Genomic DNA, 20,104 nt, shown 5'->3' with positions numbered 1-20,104 from the left:
CCTTCTCCCCTCCTCCTTGCAGCAAGCATCTCTTAATACATCCAGAGAAATTGAGGTTAAGAGGGGATATTCAGGGGGTTATCTGGCGTCATGGCGCTCAGCGTGGGGAGATTGATGGTCTTAAGAGGCCGTGGTCAAATTCATATGGTAATTCTTCCCTCTTGTCCCTGCGGAAACCAAGGCTTTCTTTAATCTGTGAGGGAGGGGAGGCTTCCTCTCCCTATGTTGCAATAGAGCTCAGTGTCACTTTATCATTTATCATCTACAGATACTGACGATGGGTGGTCAGTTATGTCTGAATGGATATATCATGTTTTCTGTAAATTACATATATGGGAAATGGGAGTATTGTTGCTAAGTTAGATTGGGGAAGTGATAACTCAATGCTGCATATGCTTACCCAGCCAATAGAAAGATAACAAAAATCCATTTATGATGCATGGATTTTGACATGGATTTCATAGTAAAGCTCTTCCTAATTTCTTGCGGACTGAGAGGTTAAGATGACAAAGGACAAAAGTGTGGAACGGGGGCTAACACAGCTAAAGAAACAAATACTTTTATTTTGCATTGTTGCTCAAGAAATTCCAAGCATCCCAGACCGCAGAAAATCTCAACAAAACGCATATATGAAACTGCCGAACCAACATATGCAGCGAATGGGTTTCAGCGCTATAAGCTGCACTGGTGTAGGCCAAAAGTGGAGTAGCAAGTCCAGAAGCAGGGCAGTCTCTGAGACTCGGCTGTGGGCTTGCTGCTGGCCGGTTAGCACTGGAAATGACTGGCCTCATCCTCGGCCGTGCCTTGGAGGTGCCACCTGGGAATGGTGACTGCGATGCCCTAGCCTGCTCCTAAGAAAAGGTGGATGTTCATTTCCAGGTGTATCTCCCGGACTGCGTGGGTCAGCCAACCTGTGCTTGGCCAAGAAAGCCTTCGACTTGGATGTGACCAAAGGCAGCTCCAGCAGCAAATCGACCTGAATGAGAACCAGCTGACCTGGGTGGACAGTGAAACATCAACATCTGGAAACACGGGTTACTCACGGTACGCCGCTAGCCATATACTGTCACTTCGTGGCTTAAAAAGTTGTGGCATCAGTTAATCGTGGTATTACAAAATCAAAAAAAATTTCATAAAAATGTCAAAATTCCTGCTAAAAAAAATGAAACTGATGAAGACAAAAATGAAGAAGCATGGTAAACGTCGCACAAGAAGAACAGCAAGGAAAAACGGCACACAAGAAGAACAGCGAGGAAAAATTGCACAGAATAACGACAAGGAAGAACAGTAACCCTTGTGAAGATAAGCAATTCAGAAAATGAATGAATGAATAAATCTCACAATAGCCTGTGCAGTAAACCTTAATTTTCATCATCTTTACTTTACCTTCATCGTGTTGCGCAGGTCTCATCATCATCTTTTTTTAAATTACATTCAAGCGGAGAAGACCTATTGTCATTGTGAGTACAATACCTTTTAATCATTTAGTATATATAGATTATATTTCAATATTAATACATTCTAATGCCCTGTGATTGTCAGCCAACCAATTCAAGGTGTCCCCCACCCACTCCACATATTTAGTTGGGATAGACTCTAGCACTGCCGTGGCCCTTGTGAGGACTTGTTTCTAATTTTATTGTATTTTGCAACAGCAAATGGCCATGGTTTAAATTCTACTGTATGATATGTTTTATTAGGAATAAGTGATCCCTATTATCCCTTCATGAGTCCCTATCCAACAAAACATAGGATCCTCAACACAGGCTGCCATGCTTTTTCCATTTTAGAGAAATTAATTCATACCGTATTTTCTCGCATATAAGCCTCCCCGCGTGTAAGCCGCCCCTTAAAATTACCTTAAGATTTTACAATTTCTCACGTATAAGGCACCCCCCGATTCACAATTTTCACCATATTCATGGTTTTAATAGGGAGTACAAATGTGTTACTTTGAAGGGAAAATCTTAAGAAAAATCATTGCACATGGTATTTCTGAGATACTGTATGAATCCAAAGGATCATCTGATGGATTGCACATTCCAAAATGTTCCAAATCCAAAATTCCACGTGGACAAATTCAAAAAGGAAGTCATTACCAGAGGGGGACATGGAAAAGCAATGTATTCATTCACATGCGGATTTTCAGAAAAAAAATGATATAGGCACAAAAAACAAATACGGATACATACAGAAAAAAACAGTTTTATCCTACTTCATCCAGAAATGGTTGTTTTCTTACTGCAAAACATAAAATAACCAACAAATAGTAAATGTTAATTTGCCGACACTTACTGATGAGACGTGCGCATATAAGCCGTACCCTTGATTCAGTCATCTTTTTTTTGTTACAAATACAGCTTATATGCGAGAAAATACGGTACTTACCTTTTAAATCTAATAGTCTTGATCCAGAACTTATTTTTTACATTTTCCTCCAACACTTCAAAAAGTTTGATGAGGATGATGTTAAACACCTGTTGGCAATACACTACTTGCTTTTTATGGCCTGATAAGACAAAAAAAAACAATGGGAAGTTTATTCAGAAGCCTGGAGCAGCAGCTGAGTGCAGATGCAGATAATGTGCTATAAACCTGTCAGTGGTCGATCTATACATCCCCTAAGTGAATACATACGTACCAGATGAAGAGCTCCCATAATAAATGTCTTATCTATACACTTAACAGATCCATACATCCAGTACATGCCTGATCAATAGTCATGAATCTGTACTCTATAGACAGACAACAACATGTCTCCTTTGAGAGTCGGCCATAACCTGAAGAGAACCCTCACTCATCTGACGGAGGATAAGATGTATTACTGAGATGGAAAGTTGCTCTTCCATCACTACAGTTTCAAAAAAATGACCACACCTGCATGTTACTGTGGGTTATTCAACCCACAACTTAGCATACCTGTCAACCTCTGCCGATAACTGCCCTTATAAATGATTATGATTCCCCTTACAAACCCCCAAAAAACCTTACAAACACCGTACGAGTCGTACGGTGTTTGTAAGGTTTTTTGGGGGTTTGTAAGGGGAATCATAATCATTTATAAGGGCAGTTATCGGCAGAGGTTGACAGGGGTGACTTAGTGTAAAATAAATCTCTAAAAATTCTAAGCAAAGAAACTGATGTCATGCAGCGCCCCATCAACGTTGTTAGTTGGGCAGGCTATCATTGCGTTCATCGTGGCATGATCGCTTTGTAAACAATAAAGCTTAAACGGTACCGACATGACTTTGCTGAATGTTATTTTCAATTGTGAAAACTGTTATATTACTTCCACACCAACTACACCAGGCCATGTTTGGAAATGGACGTTTTCTTCTGCAGCAAAACGGGAGGAGTCCATCATTAAGTCATCAGTAAGGGTCGATCTGAGATCCCACATGTGGTGTTTCATCACATCGGATGGACTCTGTTGTTGTTGTTTTTTAAACATCTTTGTAGTATAACATAAAAGCACATTTGATGGTTTAGCCTAAATAAATGAAATGTGTTTAAAGCTTTGGATCTTTGCTAGGATTTTACACGCATCTATAATGGAAGTGTTGTCGTAACAGGTCCAGGTGTCATTACATTCTGCTTTCGCCGACTACTAAAGACTATATTTGTGGCTGTATTTTATGGAAAGACCAGATCTGGAATCAAACCCTCAATCTCAGAACTCTGAGACTGACATGCTAACCACTTGTCCACCGGGTGGGCCACTGTTTATTTTTTATGTATTATCAAAAGAGATAAAATGAAATCACAGGTTCGCAACTCATGGTTTTTTTTTTTTTTTTGGTTGTAAAGATGGGCAGCAACAAATTGCTCCAAATTGCTTTGATCAGTCTCTTTTTGGCCAAACATTGACTTTCTGCAGCACAGTGCTGGTCTATGCACTTTTGGTTCTGTCACATCGCCACTTACAGATACACGCTTACATCTCTCTTCTATTTAATCAATATCCTTATTAATCATTCCAAATTTATGTGTGACAAACCAATTATTAATCAGCACCATCACTTCCAATACAGTGATAATGAATGTAGTGGCGATGCTTTGGACTCTGTCAATTCATTAACTACTGATGCCTGCTGTAATGACTGCTCAATGTCACAAAGATATCTTAGTGGTATTAATGAGATATCAATGGTGTTAGGTATGCATTTCTCTCCCCCATTTTCTGCACTCCATCATTTAACCCTTATGATCATATTGATATCATTGCTCCTCACTCCAATAAGCATCTAATCAACAGCACAGGAGATCAGATCAAATCAGGGTGATAGATCAAGGAATCATTTACTGGAAACTGGTCTACTTTGCTAAAGCATACTGTAGTAGGTGTGATGGAAAAAGTGTGGCAAAATGATGAGCCCTCCATTTCACGCCTTGAGTCCACAGCTTACATGAGATAAGAACCAGATCAACTTAAAGATTGAAATTCATCACTGCTTTTGATAATTTCACTCAAACTAAAGGATTATGCATTCATTCATCTCCAATCTGTGCATCCTCGTAAGGATTGCAGGGGTTGCTGGAGAGTAGCTGACTTCAGGCAAAAGGCAGGCTAGGCTCAATACTGGTCACCAGTCAGCCATAAGGCACACAGAAAGACAGAAAACCATTCACTCTCACAATCATACTGCCACTAGTGGGAATCGAGCCCAAGCCTGCCCGCACCGAAGTCAGGTGAGTGAACCACTACACCTTCAGGTGTGCCCTTAGAGATTCTCCCCAACAGTATTATTTCCCTTGTAAATGGCATATTCTTTTATTTAAATTAAAAACGAAAGGACTCTCGTGCTGTGTTAACTAACGTTGTAAAGCACCGTCTTATCTGATAATGCATGTCCAGGAAATGGTCCACACGGGTCAACATTTCATGAGTATTTTTGTCCTCTGCGTTGCCTGATGCCAATTTCACTCTACGTACCCAAGAGTTTCCTCATTTGCATACAAATGAACATCTAAACGAGCTCAATGACATAATTGACTCGGAATTAGAAATGTTCTTACGTTGGTCACTTACACTGGACGGAGAAAGCGCATGAAACACACACACTCACAAGCAAAGAAAAATAGCGGCTATTTTGCATATTAATGGGAGTCATTAGCTGTCACTTGGCAATCGCTGACAAGGGGACTTATTTATGCCCTGGCCCTTGATGGTCCACTGAGAGAAAATGTCCACTTCAGCAGCCTGCGCTAATTGTTTCTGAGCATGTTGTCCGTTCGGTCATTATCATCATCATCATGGGAAATTAAGTCTGCCTTTAGAGAAAAAAAAGAAAAAAGAATTTAGCTGATGTTTGGCGTGGCCTATTATGATAACTGCGTTAACGTTTAACTTCAGCTGTTTTACAAGCACAACCAAATTGGAACCATCAAAAAGCCTTGAAAAGGTTTCAGGCTTGGGAATGTTTACTTCAACTTAATAGTTAATAATTGGTTGATAGGGCTTTGAGACATTTCTTGCCTGTATACTAATTGTTGTCTTGACATAGGGCTAATCTTTTTTTATTAGCCTGATCTGTTCCTGTTTAACTGCCAATCTCCTTTTTCCTTGCCTTGTGTTCTGCTCTACAGTGTTGTGACACTAATTTATCTCATCACATTTCATTTTCTGAACCGCCTTATCCTCACTAGGGGGGTGCTGGAGCCTATCCCAGCTGACTTCGGGCCAGAGGCGGGGGACACCCTGAATCGGTGGCCAGCCAATCACAGGGCACATGGAGACGGTGATCCATTCACACTCACAGTCCTACCTATGGGCAATTTAGAGTGTCAAATCTACCTACCATGCATGTTTTTTGGAATGTGGGAGGAAACCAGAGTACCCGGAGAAAACCCACGTGGGCCCGGGGAGGAAATGCAAGCACCAGCTCCAGCACCACCCGTCACCCTTGTGAGGATAAGCGGTTCAGAAAATGCATGAATTGATAACTCAGTGGACATTGCAAAAATAAAAATAAATATTTTATTTAAGACTTGTTTAACTTTCTAGGACCTGGCGCCCACATGTGTGGACATCACCTTTTTGGTTATCACAAGACTACAATGTTAAATTTTGGACTAAAAGGGCCTGGCGTCCACTTATGATGTGGACATCATTTTTCTCAAAAAAACAGTGGCCAGCCAATCGACGAGGGCAAGGTGAAGGGTTACCATTCACACTGACACTCATAGAGTGTTCAACCAGCCTACTCTGGATGTTTTGGGGATGTTGGAGGAAACCAGAGTACCCAGAGAAAACCCACGCAAGCCCAGCAAAAACACAGTGATGACTGACCTGGGATCAAACACTCGACCCCAGAACTGTGTCAGGCTTCTCAAAAGTTCATTATGGAATTCATTCACATAGGTTCGACTGAATAGTAAATATCTTAAATTTAAGACCCAAAAGCAAACCTAGTAGTAATTGAAAATTTAATAATTTACCATATAACATTAAAACTGAGAATTTTTTTTACTAGTGGCGACGCTGACCAGGAGGAACAATCCCAGATAAAGCAATTGTTTTGGTTCACACGCACACACACACACACACACACACACACACACACACACACACACACACATGTTATAGAGGGTTTAATTGACTAGTTTTATCTAATGTTAAAGACTCAATGTAAACTTTTTTTTAGAATCATCTGCACACTCCATGAGTCTGTCTTATAGATTGGTATGAAAAAGGTCCCTTATCACCCCATTTCTCTTTTGTATCTCTGCTGGATGTCCTGGTTAGCCACACACAGCAACCAAAAGATGTGTGTGACAACAAAGTGTTGGAGGACTGGCAGTATTAGACCATGAGCACACACACACAGGCACACAGCGGTAAGCGATAGTTATGGTCTCGACAGGTTTAGCACCTCCATATTGTAAACAGGGAGGTAGTGACCGCCTCCCCGTGCTTGTTACCATCATCTACTTCATTCAACAGACATGGCACTGTCAGCACCACACTGCGAGGCAGCACAATCAGCATTAAGCATGTCTCACACACATGCACAAAACACAAGCAGCCTTGCAGACACTCTATGAAACAGTGGTAGGGAAGTTTCAATTACTATAGGATTTGTTCTATAAGGCAGGGGCACACAGTTATAATTAATAGGATTTTTTTAAATGAATACCTTGCTGCAGCTGTCTGAAATTTTGGAAAAGCAAAACAAGCATCCATTGTAAATTTTCTGATGCATTTTTATTGAATCCGGTGATGGCAAGTGGGGGATCGACTCCGACTTAGTTGCGGTAGGATTGTGCATGAGAATGGTTTTCTGTTTGTATGTGTGCCCTATGACTGACTGGCAACTGCTTACCAGAAAGAATAAGTAGTGTAGAAAATGAATTAACATATCTTTATATATATATAAGGCGGCCCGGCGGCCTCCCAGTTCTGGTGTTGTGGGTTCGATCCCAGGTCATTCCTCACTGTGTGGAATGTAGTACATGTTTTCTCCGGGCTTGCATGGGTTTTCTCCGGATTCCTCCCAAATCCCAAAACATGAGTGTGAGCGTGAATGGTTGTCTGTCTCCTTGTGTCCTGCATTTGGCTGGCAAACAAGTACCCCGCCTACTGGCCGTAGTAAGCCACTATAGGCTCCAGCACCTCGCCGACTCACGTGAGGATAACCAGCATGGAAAATGAATTGCAGTTTGTGTTTCAAGCAAAAATCTTTTTACTGTTTTCACAGCTCCTGGTACACCAATTATGCTGCTGGAAATCTAAACAGGCCCGGTGAAGCGAATGATTGGCCTCACAGCTCTGGGGTCCTGGGTTCAAATGCAGGTCATGTACATCTGTGGAGTTTGCATGTTCTCCCCGGGCCTGCGTGGATTTCCTCCAGGTACTCCGGTTTCCTCCCACATTCGAAAAACATGCATGGTAGACTGATTGGACACTCTATATTGCCCCTAGGTATGGGTGTGAGCGTGCATGGTTGTCCTGCGATCGACTGGCCACTGATTCAGGGTGTCCCCCACCTCTGGCCCAGAGACAGCGGGCGGGGATTGGCTTCATGAGGATAAAGGGGTTCAGAAAATTAGATGAGAGATTAGAATCAAGACATGGATGGATGATGGATCATAAAATACCATTTTTTTCTGTACGTGCAATCCAAAAAAAGGCAGAATTCGGCTCACTGCTTGGAATTCTGACACAACAGCCGCCTTTAGTAATAAAATGATGTTCTGAAAGTGCTGGCAGGTGCCGCCGCAGCTATACCAACCAATGAGAATGTGCTCGTGTGTCAGCATGTGTGGTCAGTGGGCCATAAAAAGGGTGCGCGGCATCCATGTCAGATATGCTGCCCTTTCTGCTAACGGCTCCAGAGGCCACAGAGGCTAACTGCCGTCAGTCCCCCCACTGCTGCCACACACTTATACAGTACATACACACACTCGGCATACACAGGGTAGCACTCCACACATCTGTGCCTCTACAGCAGGCTAGCGGCGACGTTCCCACCCCTACTGCTAGTGCATTTGACCTTTCGTGTCCAGGCCTAATCTGATTTTGCCCCTCTTTATGAAATCAGATGCTAAAGGTCAGCTGGCTGTTTAACATGGGGTTGAGGCCCAGAGCTAAGGAATTTGCTGCAGTAGTAAATTACCTTTATTATGTTTTGGCCGTGTGATTCTATACCTTGCTGGAGGCCACACTTCAGCCCTCACAAGTACAAATGAAAAAGAATGATATGTTATACAATCACCTAACTTGCAACCTTCCCATCACCTCTTCATGACCTCCTGTCATTCCAATGTGTGAAAAATATTCATCCTCAAGCATTTGTCTTGGTTTGACTTGCAAATATTAATGAGAAAGTCTGTGAAAAATTTATTTTTATTCATGAATCTCTTGTAGCCAATCTGAAAACTATTGGGTAATTTATAGCAAGCTTTTGAATCTTCATAGAAAATTTGATCAACAGAAGGAATCACTTCTTCAAGTGTATAGTGCATCTGTCTGACTATACTGCATCAGTGACAGCGTGTATTTGAACACCATTCAAATTGTATGCATATCTATGAAATCATATATCATTCATTAATTTTCCATACCACTTATCCTCACAAGGTTCACAGAGGTGCACTTAATTTTTTTAACAGTATAATTCTTGTAATAACAGTTGACAATATTTATTTTATCATGTACCCTTTGCAATGACATCAGAACAGACTAGGGTGAAAGTGATGAAGATGAAGACAAAAACAGACAGGAAGTCTTAAGATGAAGCAAACACATCAACCTCGATACTGGACGCTGTCTATTTGGAGGACTGATCTCTTTGGCCGCTGTCCTTTTGAAGAATGTTTCTGTCATGCGGGAAGACCCTCGCCTGGTTGCTATGTAACCTTTTGATCCATCACGAAAGCTAGCTCTGATCCCTCACCCCTTCATAGCAAGTGATCATCACTCACATGAAATACTACCGGCATGAAAGTGGATGTATGTGTTTGCGTGCGTGTGTTAGTGTATGTTGTGACTGTGATGCTGAATAATTGCTTGTGTCACAAAAGATGCTGTGTACATGTTAACATCCATCAAACCCCTTGTAACTGATGGCAATTAAAATGATGCTCAGACATTAACAAAAAAAAAAACCTCCTCAAGGACTTGAGCACTTTGAAAATCGTACATTTCCAAATAAGAAAATAAATCCCTCCGAAACGTATACTCACTCCCTGTTGTACAAAGTGTTGTACGGTGAATGAGTGATAAGTGCATCCGCCTCACAGGTTTGAGATCAAGGGTTCAATCCTGTGTGGTTTCTGCTTGTTCTCCATGTGCCTGCCTTGGTTTCCTCCCTCATCCCAAAAACATGCAGGGTAGGCCGATTGAACTCTCCAAAATGTTCCTTTGGTATGTGTTGTGTGTCTCATTGTTCCCTGTGATTGGCTGGCGACCAATTCAGGGTGTATCCCAGACCCACTGCCCATGAAATCCAGCACTTCTTCAACACTCAAGAGAATAATCAACATGAAAAATAAATGAATGAATTAAATGTGTTAATCAGATTTTTTATCAGTCAAATGATACCCAAAATATACAAGGTTGGGTTCATGCCTTGTCTACATATATATACAGTACTCAATAACTAAATTGTATCTTGCTTAGTATGTGGTGTAGAGCAGGAGTCCCCAAACCGGTCGTCGAGGGCCGCTGTGCGTGCAGGTTTTTGTTCCAACCGATCCAGCACGGACACTTTGACCAATGAGATTTCTGCAGAAAACAAGAAGCACCTGACTGCAATCCACTGATTGCACTTGTAGGACACCAGATTGGTGAAAAATCAAATATATCAAATCAAATGCCTTTATTGTCATCATACACAGCTGCGTATAACGAAATTGGTGAAAAAAGGTGTCCTCTTTCTGGGTTGGAATGAAAACCCACACCCACTGCGGCCTTTTGTGGAATAGTTTGGAGACCACTGGTGTTGAGGTTTCAACTATTTTGATGATGCAAGGTATGGAAGATGAATGAATGAATGGATTAATGAATCTTGCTTATCTGGAGGACATTTACAACTAGTGATTAAAAAATAAATAAATAATGTGCTTTCTATAAAGCTCTACAAAATCATTTCGGTCGACATACATTTGGTATACAGTATTACAATAAAATACCCATTAGCTCATTCCAAGCTGTAATATTCCAATTTGCATTATAAAAAGTTAATTAAATCATTAACCACTCTATACTAGTTAGATTGAAACTATGTGATCATTACAAAGTCCACCACTTAGGCCTGCAACATAAATACAGCTCTTTGGCAGGTTGTACAGTAAAAACACTTGAGCGTATGCATCTGCATAGCTTTTGTAATTATACCATGCTTTGAAATATTTAAGAACTGAAAAGAAAAAAGCTGTTTGAAAACATCAAGCTTCACCCATAACAATAACAGTTACGCCTGATTGTTTTCTGAATAATCATTTCACAACCTTACAAACTTTGACCGTTGTCCTCATCGTTTTTGCACCTTTACATTTGTATCTAATCCCCATTCTGCATGAGAAGAAGAGGTGGGGAGGTGGTGATAGGATGATTTAAGATAATGAGAGGAGTAAAACATCATTAGTGCAAATTAACTTTTGTCAGCTGAGGTGATCTTGGTGGGGGTGCCACTGCCACTGGCGGAAGCTAAGATAATGGTAATTTATACATTAACTTCTGTTGCATGTGCATGTGTCTGCTGTGCATGTTTTCATTTGTGCGTGTATGAATATGCCAAGTGAGCATCATCGAGAACTCAAAATGGCACACTGAGCTTGTAAAAAGCCATTCAACATTGAAGATACAAATATTCTATGTTCAGTTACTCTAGTTTCTGGTTTCATTTTTATGGAATTATAAATTATTATAATTATCATAAAAACTATGTCTTTAAGTGTCACTTTTTATAATTCCTGCTTTTTCAGTAACACCTTATTTGAATGCTCCATATGATAGGGTCGTGAGACTGTCATAATCATGGCATAAAAAATGACATGAATGTGAATTTATTTATTACTTATTTATTGATTATTGATTTGTCTGTTTGTTTTTGTTATTGTGCACTTTGTGGTGAGGCTTTAAATCTCATTATACTTCAATTCAATGAATGAATGCTTATAGCAGATGTATTCAGTGTCAAACCCCATAAATTCACGGTCACCATTTCAACAGGAATTATTTCATTGAATTTCATAAAAAAACTATTCTTAAATCAATGACAAAGACATACACAAATCAAAGAATAATGTAACTGCAATAGAACTGATTTTTGTAGCGTTTTGCCTCAGCATAGTTGAAAACAGGTTGATAGTTTATCAACAGGGAAGGATTACGGGAGGAAATGAGTCAGATGAAACATTAACGAGACTTTATCTGCGCTGAGTCGGAGTACGAAAATGAATGGTGTTCAGAAGAGAAAGTAAATGCAGATGAAAATGAAGTGATTCTGACATACATGTTCAAAATGGAAGCAGAATCAACATCACATGGGGCAAGTGATGAGCCAACTCAGAACTGTTAGCTTTCTTAAATCTTTCTTTTGCTCCATTTTCTTCGGATCTCGCAGGCCTATACTAAATGGTAAGTATCTCACATTTATGCCTCTCGACTCTACACAAGAACAAGCATAGGAATTGAAAAACAAATAATTTATCATCTGAAAATATTAAAATCCACTGCACTTCATCTTTGTCTTCTCTGGGTTGGATGGGAGGAATATTACAGAGGCATATATCCACAGTTTACATTTTGGAGCATTTTTTTCTTTTCATGCATTTTCTGAACCGCTTTATCCTCACTAGAGTCGTGGGGGGTGCTGGAGCCTATCCCAACTGACTTCGGGCCAGAGGCGGAGACACCCTGCATCGGTGGCCAACCGATCGCAGGGCACAAGCAGACGGACAACCATTCGCACACACATCCATACATAGAGGAAATTTAGAGTGTCCAATCAGCCGACCATGCATTTCTTTGGAATGTGGGAGGAACCCAGAGTACTCAAAAACCCACACAGGCCCGGGGAGAGCATGCACACTCCACACAGGTGGACCGACCCTTGAACCCAGGACCCCAGAGCTGTGAGGCCGATGTGCTAACCACTGAAGTCTCCAGGCTGCCCACAGCAATTTTTTTACACAACAAATATTGAACATTGTGATGATGAACACTATTGAATTGGTTCGAAAAATAATAAATAAAACATTAAAACTACGTGGACGGACAAGGGTGATGAGGTTGAGTATTCAAACCCGAAAAAAACTCACTCCCGGTTAATGACTGCTGAAAGAGATTTAAACTGAAATGAAAACTGCGTGCCTCTTTTGTTTATTGTATAAACCACGTGTCAAACCGATTCCGTCGAGGGCCACAGTGGGTCCTGGTCTTTGTTCCAACTGATCCAGTGCCGGCATTTTAACCAATCAGGTGTCTTCTAAAATAAGTAGCACCTGACTTTAATTAACTGATTACACTTGCAAAAGGTATCCTCTTGTTGAGTTGGAATGAAAACTTGCACCCACTGCGGCCCTTTGAGGACCGGTTTGACACCCCTGGTATAAACCATCACTCCATGGGGCGGCCCGGTGGCACGGGTGGAGACAGCTGGGATAGACTCCAGCACCCCCCGTGACCCTAATCACAGTTCAGAAAATGAAATGAGATGAGATCACACCATGCTCAGTTTTCAGTAAAGTCCAACCTATCTGATTCAGTATAGTACCCCCTGGGATGACAGTGGAACTTTAACCCTCATCCAAAGAATTTTGAAACAATTTAGATTCTCATCTCATCTCATTTTCTGAACCGCTTTATCCTCATCAGGGTCGCGGAGGGTGCTGGAGCCAATCTCCAGTCTCCAGACCAGAGGTGGGGGACACCCTGAATCGGTGGCCAGCCAATCGCAGGGCAAAAGGAGATGAACAACCATGCACACACACCTATACCCAGGGGCAATTTAGAGTGTCCAATCAGCCTACCATGCATGTTTTTGGAATGTGGGAGGAAACCGGAGTACCCAGAGGAAACCCACACAGGCCCGGGGAGAACATGCAAACTCCACACAGGTGGACGTGACCTGGATTTGATCCCAGGACCTCAGAGCTCATCCCACCGGGCTGCCTACAATTTTGATTCTGCATAAAAATGGAAAATGTATTGAATGGCAAGGATTCATGAACATTCATGACAGGTGGCTTGTAATGAATATGACACTCTTATGGGACTGTCATAAGAAATAAAGTAAATAAAGTGCAAACGCATTTTCTGAAGTCCAACTTGCTGCTGCACAATTTCCCGACTGTTTTCGAGAGAAAACCCATGGTATCTGTTTTGTGTGAACCTACATGCAGTGCAGCCAGGCAATGAATGGTTTTGCTGTCAGTCTACAAGCTGCAGGGTTGGTATAATTCACTACCGCTCAGTCAGTGGTGGAACAGATTTGTACAGGGCCCAGTTTTGATGAGTGTCCACAGCCCTCTAACTTAATCAAATGAGTTGGGAGGGCGAAGGGTACGTGCTGATTGACAAATGTTAACACTGAAACATAAAATTATTGCTCTGAACATCATCTTATGTTTATTTTCTACTTCTTATTACCCAACCACGCCCCCTTTACAGCCTGAACCCAGGTGCCCAGGTAGGCCACACCCCCGTGTCAGCCTCTGCACCAAATGCGTCGTTGGGATTGGCATTATCAGTGTACATTAAAAAAATCCAGATAAATGAAGTGCAGAAAAAAAAGCTGAATTCCATATCTCAACAGTTCAATTATTAATTGTTCAGTGTGTACACATATTTTCAGCACTTATATCTAATAACGTGTGTTCAGATCAATCACTCAAATCCTTTTACAAGGTCTTCAATAATTTGAAAAACAATGAAGACAAATGTTGAATCAAAGTGAAAGGCCCATATCAGCAGAACCCTTACAGAGACATAAGAATGGTGGACCTTCAGTTTATGTATCTTTTTTATTGAACATTCGCTGATTTTCATATTGTAGTTAGAAAATTTTGAAACATGTCACAAACAGTTCATTTATAATATGTTTCTGTTTGCGTACGACCTATTTAATGAGACAGCTGTGACTGGCTGACAACCAATTCAGGGTGTATCCTTCATGGTTAGCTGGGATAGGCTCCAGCAGTTTCACGATCCTTAAGAGGTACGGAAAAATAATGAATGTTGTGAAAGGTAAGAAATCTTAGATCCCAAACCATAGTCCTTGCAACTAGTGGGAACAGAAAAAGTATTGACATACCTGTCAACTTATACGTTTTTCCCGTATTTTATGTTTTGTTTTTTATCATTTCAAATTGTGTACGCCGCATGACAATTTTTGTACGGGAAAACATTTTTTTTTAAAAGGATGTTTTTTTTGTAAAACTAATCTAGGCCTACCCATTTCGGTCTAATCCGGATGGTCTCGGTCATTGGTAGCAGACGAAAACATTATCATCATGTGCTAATGTTGTCATGCTTTGAATATGATATGCGGACGTGTGTCAGTTATTTTTCCTTTTTTCACTATATAAATATAGCGTGTCAGCAAGCAATGTACCCCTACAGTCAAGCTGTCAGCGTCATAAAGCGACATCTGCAGAGTTTTAAATTTAGTGCAGACAAAAGGCGCACTGATTGATTGGGCACCCGTTCACTTTGTGCCCTATGTGAGTATATATGTTCTGCGTTGCATTTATATGGTTTATTATCACTTAGTAAGGGGAATTGCAATCATTAATAAGGGAGCGATTGACCAAGGTTGACAGGTATGTATCAAGAACAAAAGCATATTACAAAGCACAAAATCTGAAATTTGGGGCCCTCGTCAATCTGGAGTTCTCAGCAATTCTCAAACGTGTAGTCGTTTTGAATATTCTTTGTGTGATGCAATGCAGTTTCTCTGCGAGTCTTGTTAAAACATTTAACACAAAATTGTGGACATGCTTAAAGGTATGATGATGATGATGATGATAATGATGATGTACAAGCAATGGATATAGTTTATCTTAAAGATCTGGTTGCAGATTCTTGAATGCTCTGTATACATTGAGAAAACTGGAAAAACATAAATCAGATTTTCCCATTTCTGACCCAACAGGAATGGACAGATTCTGGTTTCAATGAAAGTATTCACAAATAAACAGCTAAAGTCATTCCTAAATGCTTTTAAGTGCCTGCATTACTTCCACTTAATGATTCTATACGATCCTATAATATACAGTACGTGTTGTCATCCCTTGGATCAGATTATCTTGTAATTTACGAGCTTGACCTTGGTGACATTTTCCATTCACATCAGCTCATATAAAGCTGTCTTTTTGATGATTAAAAGCATACTGCATCTGGATACTCGTAAAAATAAAAAGTAGCATCCAGTCTTGACAAAAAAATAATAATTTCTTTGTCATGTCGTTACGGACAGTCCTGTAGATTCTACCCACTTTTCCCCCAATATAAAGGCTTCCTTCCTCATGGTCCCTTGGTTCTTGTGGAGGGATCAGGATTAAACTGGGGGTCCGTGTAGGTCCATTAGCGTGAGTGAAGCAGCTGCGGTGCATGATTCTGTTTCGACCTCTAGGTTTATTCCCCCCTAGCTTTTCCTTTGTTGCATTAGTTCACAGTGGAGGCACCAGCTGGTGCAGTCACTAGTGTTTCAGATGATAACATTAGAGTCGGTGCAAAATGTCAATATTGTGATTAGTTTGCATGCTGCATGACTGATCATCACAGATATTGCATAGGCATGGATGGCATACAAACAGCCTCATGCTTAACATGCATGAAACAAAACATGCCACTGATATCACAGCAAAAGTATTTATTACGTGGGAAATGGCAATTTAAAAGTGTTGCCTTAGAAAAACTTAACTATAGAAAATGATTCTTACAACAGCAGTGTTATGGAGCCTCTGTGTTAAAACAAAAGTAGGAGACAATTAACCAGTAGGAATAAATTATTTGTAATTATCACCACATGACTGAAAGCACACCGAGAACAAGAGGGAGGATGAGCTTGTATGTTAATCAAGGCATGATGAATTGCCCGTGTTCATGTAAACATGGCCTCTTCATGAGTCCCCTGTGCATCCCTCTCACACACATAAACACACATACACAATAAAAAGCAAATAAAGAGTGGGTGGAGAGTAGAGAATTAAATCTATAAAGTGTACTGGCAAGGCGTTGTATGTAGATAAATGATGAGGCATGCAAGGTGTGTTGTATACCTATGTATGAATGCATGTTGGAGGGGATTAACAAACTGATAAAAGAAAAGTCGAAATGCATACGGGAATGTTCAACGAACTATTGTGTCCGCATATGTGGTCATATCATAGGATCGAATTAGTATACAGTTGTCATCCCAGTGGCACTAGCAATGACATATCTTAATCTTTTTAGTTAGCAGCCAGGGGTCTTTAGCTAACGGATTATCAGCCAGATTTGAGTAATAGACTCCTCATTTAGCTTTAATGCGTTTTGCATAGAGAGCAACCTCCCCTCATCACTCTTTAAGATGAATCGGCCTGCAAGCTACAAGATAAGGGGGCAAAAACTTCTCAAGATATTAGTCAGCTGGTAACTACATTAATCATTTTTTTCTTAATCAAGGCAATATTACATCAGGTCCATGCATGTGGTAAGAAAATAAAATGCCTGTTGCAAAATAAGTATGCCATGTTAGATATATGTGGTTGGGGTTTTTGTACATTATATTCCAATTATCAATGCACCCTTGTTATTATTTCACATAATTCAAAAATAATTTGACATGACAGAATTTGTGAATAACTTGTTAGTTTCAGTTATTTTTCCCCAAATACTGAAGCTCCCAAATGCCATTATATGCATGAGTACAGTGTATTCTCTATGTCTTGAACTAAATCTGCTATGATTGTGTTCAATTTAACAATGACCCTAACAAGCATACAGGGTTAAAAAAAATGGATTGATGCAACATTTTGGCAGAACCTTTCCAGTATGTTAAACAGTATAACATCCAATAAATGTTATACATATATTGCATATTAAACTACTCTTTCTCTCCACCTTCGAAATCAGTATGATTTTAGTACTATTAAACACATTTTAGTAATATTAAACCACTAGTTGTGTTACTTTGTTAATAGATGGCGAATTAGAAGAAATAAAACATATTTTCCAATCCAATATTCTCTTTTTGGTGTTTTTTCAGAGGTTTGGAACGAATTAATTTGTTTTTAGTTCATTTCAATGGGAAACGTTCGTTCGAGTTACGAGAATATTGACATACGAGCTCAGTCCCGGAACGAATTAAGCTCATATCTCGAGGTACCACTGTATAATATTAAAATGAAATTGATAACACACACTTACATTTTCTGATGCTTATGCACAGTACAGTTTTTTGCATGTGAACCAATAATGTACAGGCTGTACATAAATGGATTTTTTTGCCACTAAACTTTTGCATAGTGTGATTGAAAAATACAGTTATGCCTTCTTACCTGGTATCAAGTTTTATTTTCACTGTTTTGACAATATTCCTGGCCATTTTGTTGCTCATCCAAAGTACACCTGGAACTCAGGTCAAGAGACTGCAGTAGCTGGATTGTGGCATTGGTGGCATTATAAAACATGATCCACTCGTTGAGGACCACCTCTTGGTATTGGTACAATAAATATTTGTACATCCCTTGCATAACAAAGTCGCTTTGCAGACTAAGGAGTGAGGGTAGAAGCTCTTCTTGTTATGTAAAGAAAAATGACTGTCAGAGTCATGTTATTGATGTGTGCATTTCTGAATGTGACAATTTTATCATTCATTCATTCATCTTCCATAACGCGCATCCTCGAGAGGGTTGCGGGTATTGCCGGATCCTAACCCAGCTGGCATTGGGCGAAAGGCAGAATACACCGTAGACTGGTCGCCAGTCAGCCGTAGGACACACAGAGAGACAAACGACCATGCACACTCACAGTCATACCACCACCAGCGCATTGGCCTCACAGCTCTGGGGTCCTGGGTTCAAATCCAGGTCTGTCCACCTGTGTGGAGTTTGCTCAAAATAAAAGCTGAACCACACCCCATGGTCCTTGTAAAATAAACCAAAAAAGCACAAAAACATGTTTTAATCCCATTTCGCTAATGGAAAATACACGTCACAAGTGACGTCACGAAAATATGGTGTCTTTGCGCACTCCGTCCTTTTCCGTTAGTTTCATTACTGTCCCAGCCAGTGTTTTACTGCTTTAGGCTTCGGTTTGAACTTGTATGGTACAATCTCATAATTTCGGGCCCAGATTTCAACTTTCAATTTTGTATTCTGTGCTAAAACCAGGCGGCCCGGTAGTTGAGTGGTTTGTGTGTCGGCCTCACAGCTCCGAGGTCTAGGGTTCCAGCTCAGGTCAGTGCTCACTGTGTGGAGTTCTGCTTGGGCTTGAGTGGGGTTTCTCTAGGTACACCGGTTTCCTCCCACATTCCAAAAACATGCATGGTACGCTGATTGGACACTTTAATTGCCCCTAGGCATGAGTGTGAGAGTGAATGATTGTCGGTCTCCTTGTGCCCTGTGATTGGCTGGTCACCGATTCAGGGTGTCCCCCGCCTCTGGCCTGAAGTCAGCTGGAATAGGCTCCAGCATACCCCACGACCATAGTGAGGATAAAGCGGTTTAGAAAATGGATGAATGTTTTTAATAGATGCACTTTTGTGTTGCATGTTACCCTGTGTTCTTGCAACATATTTATGTATTGCACAGGTATGAAAGCAGAATAAAAAATGTTGCATGTTACACATAGCTAAACAAACATTCACCAGCAAACAAATAGACAAAGAAGTGAAAGGCTCACCACCAGCTGCATACACAGGTCGTCTATGTGACACGCACATTTTGTTTGGTACTTTTAATTTGACAGTGCTCTGTGTAGGGCCTAAAAAAACACCCTCGCACAGACAGTTTCTCTCACACACATGCACACACACCTCTAATTTGACAGCGCTCTAACAAGAGCCCGCTGCTTGTCAAATGTTCTCTAGTGGCAGCAGGGATCCGCACAGCCGAGGGGGTTCTGTTCAAGGACATCTGTGAAGGAACACACACACGTGTGCACGCTGACTTTGACTAGGCTAAGAGAGGCAGCCTGCTGCACACATGCTGAGGGCTGCTACACTGGTGCTCCTCACACTCTCCATCTCCGTCTCTCTCCATGCCTCCCTGTCTTTTCTCGCTCTCTTTATCTCTCATTCCATCGCCTCGCTTCCCTCTTTTGGTATTAAGTAGAGGACTGAGGGCATGAGATAGACCAGGGTAGATTGTGAGGACACCTCCCAGCTTGCTCCAAAAACAGATTCCCTTCTCAGACTACACACATCAATTCCCTCTTCTTTCTTCAATCCAAAACACCAGGAGACCTTTTAACGTTACTCAAAGGCGCTGATACTTTGGTCTTCTGGATTTCGACCTACTGAAGAGTATGTGCGCTCATGAAGCATAAGCCCTCTCTTGTGTGTTTCCATGTGTCCATGCCCCCATGCTGCCTCAAACTTGGCATCCATGGGATACTTTGCTCATTAGGTGTTGACTTGACTTACTTGTCAACTGTTGCCCACTCAACCTGATT

Source organism: Stigmatopora argus, chromosome 12 (genome assembly GCF_051989625.1).
Source record: "Stigmatopora argus isolate UIUO_Sarg chromosome 12, RoL_Sarg_1.0, whole genome shotgun sequence".
In the NCBI taxonomy this organism is placed as follows: Eukaryota; Metazoa; Chordata; class Actinopteri; order Syngnathiformes; family Syngnathidae; genus Stigmatopora; species Stigmatopora argus.
This window is presented reverse-complemented; position numbering follows the sequence as displayed.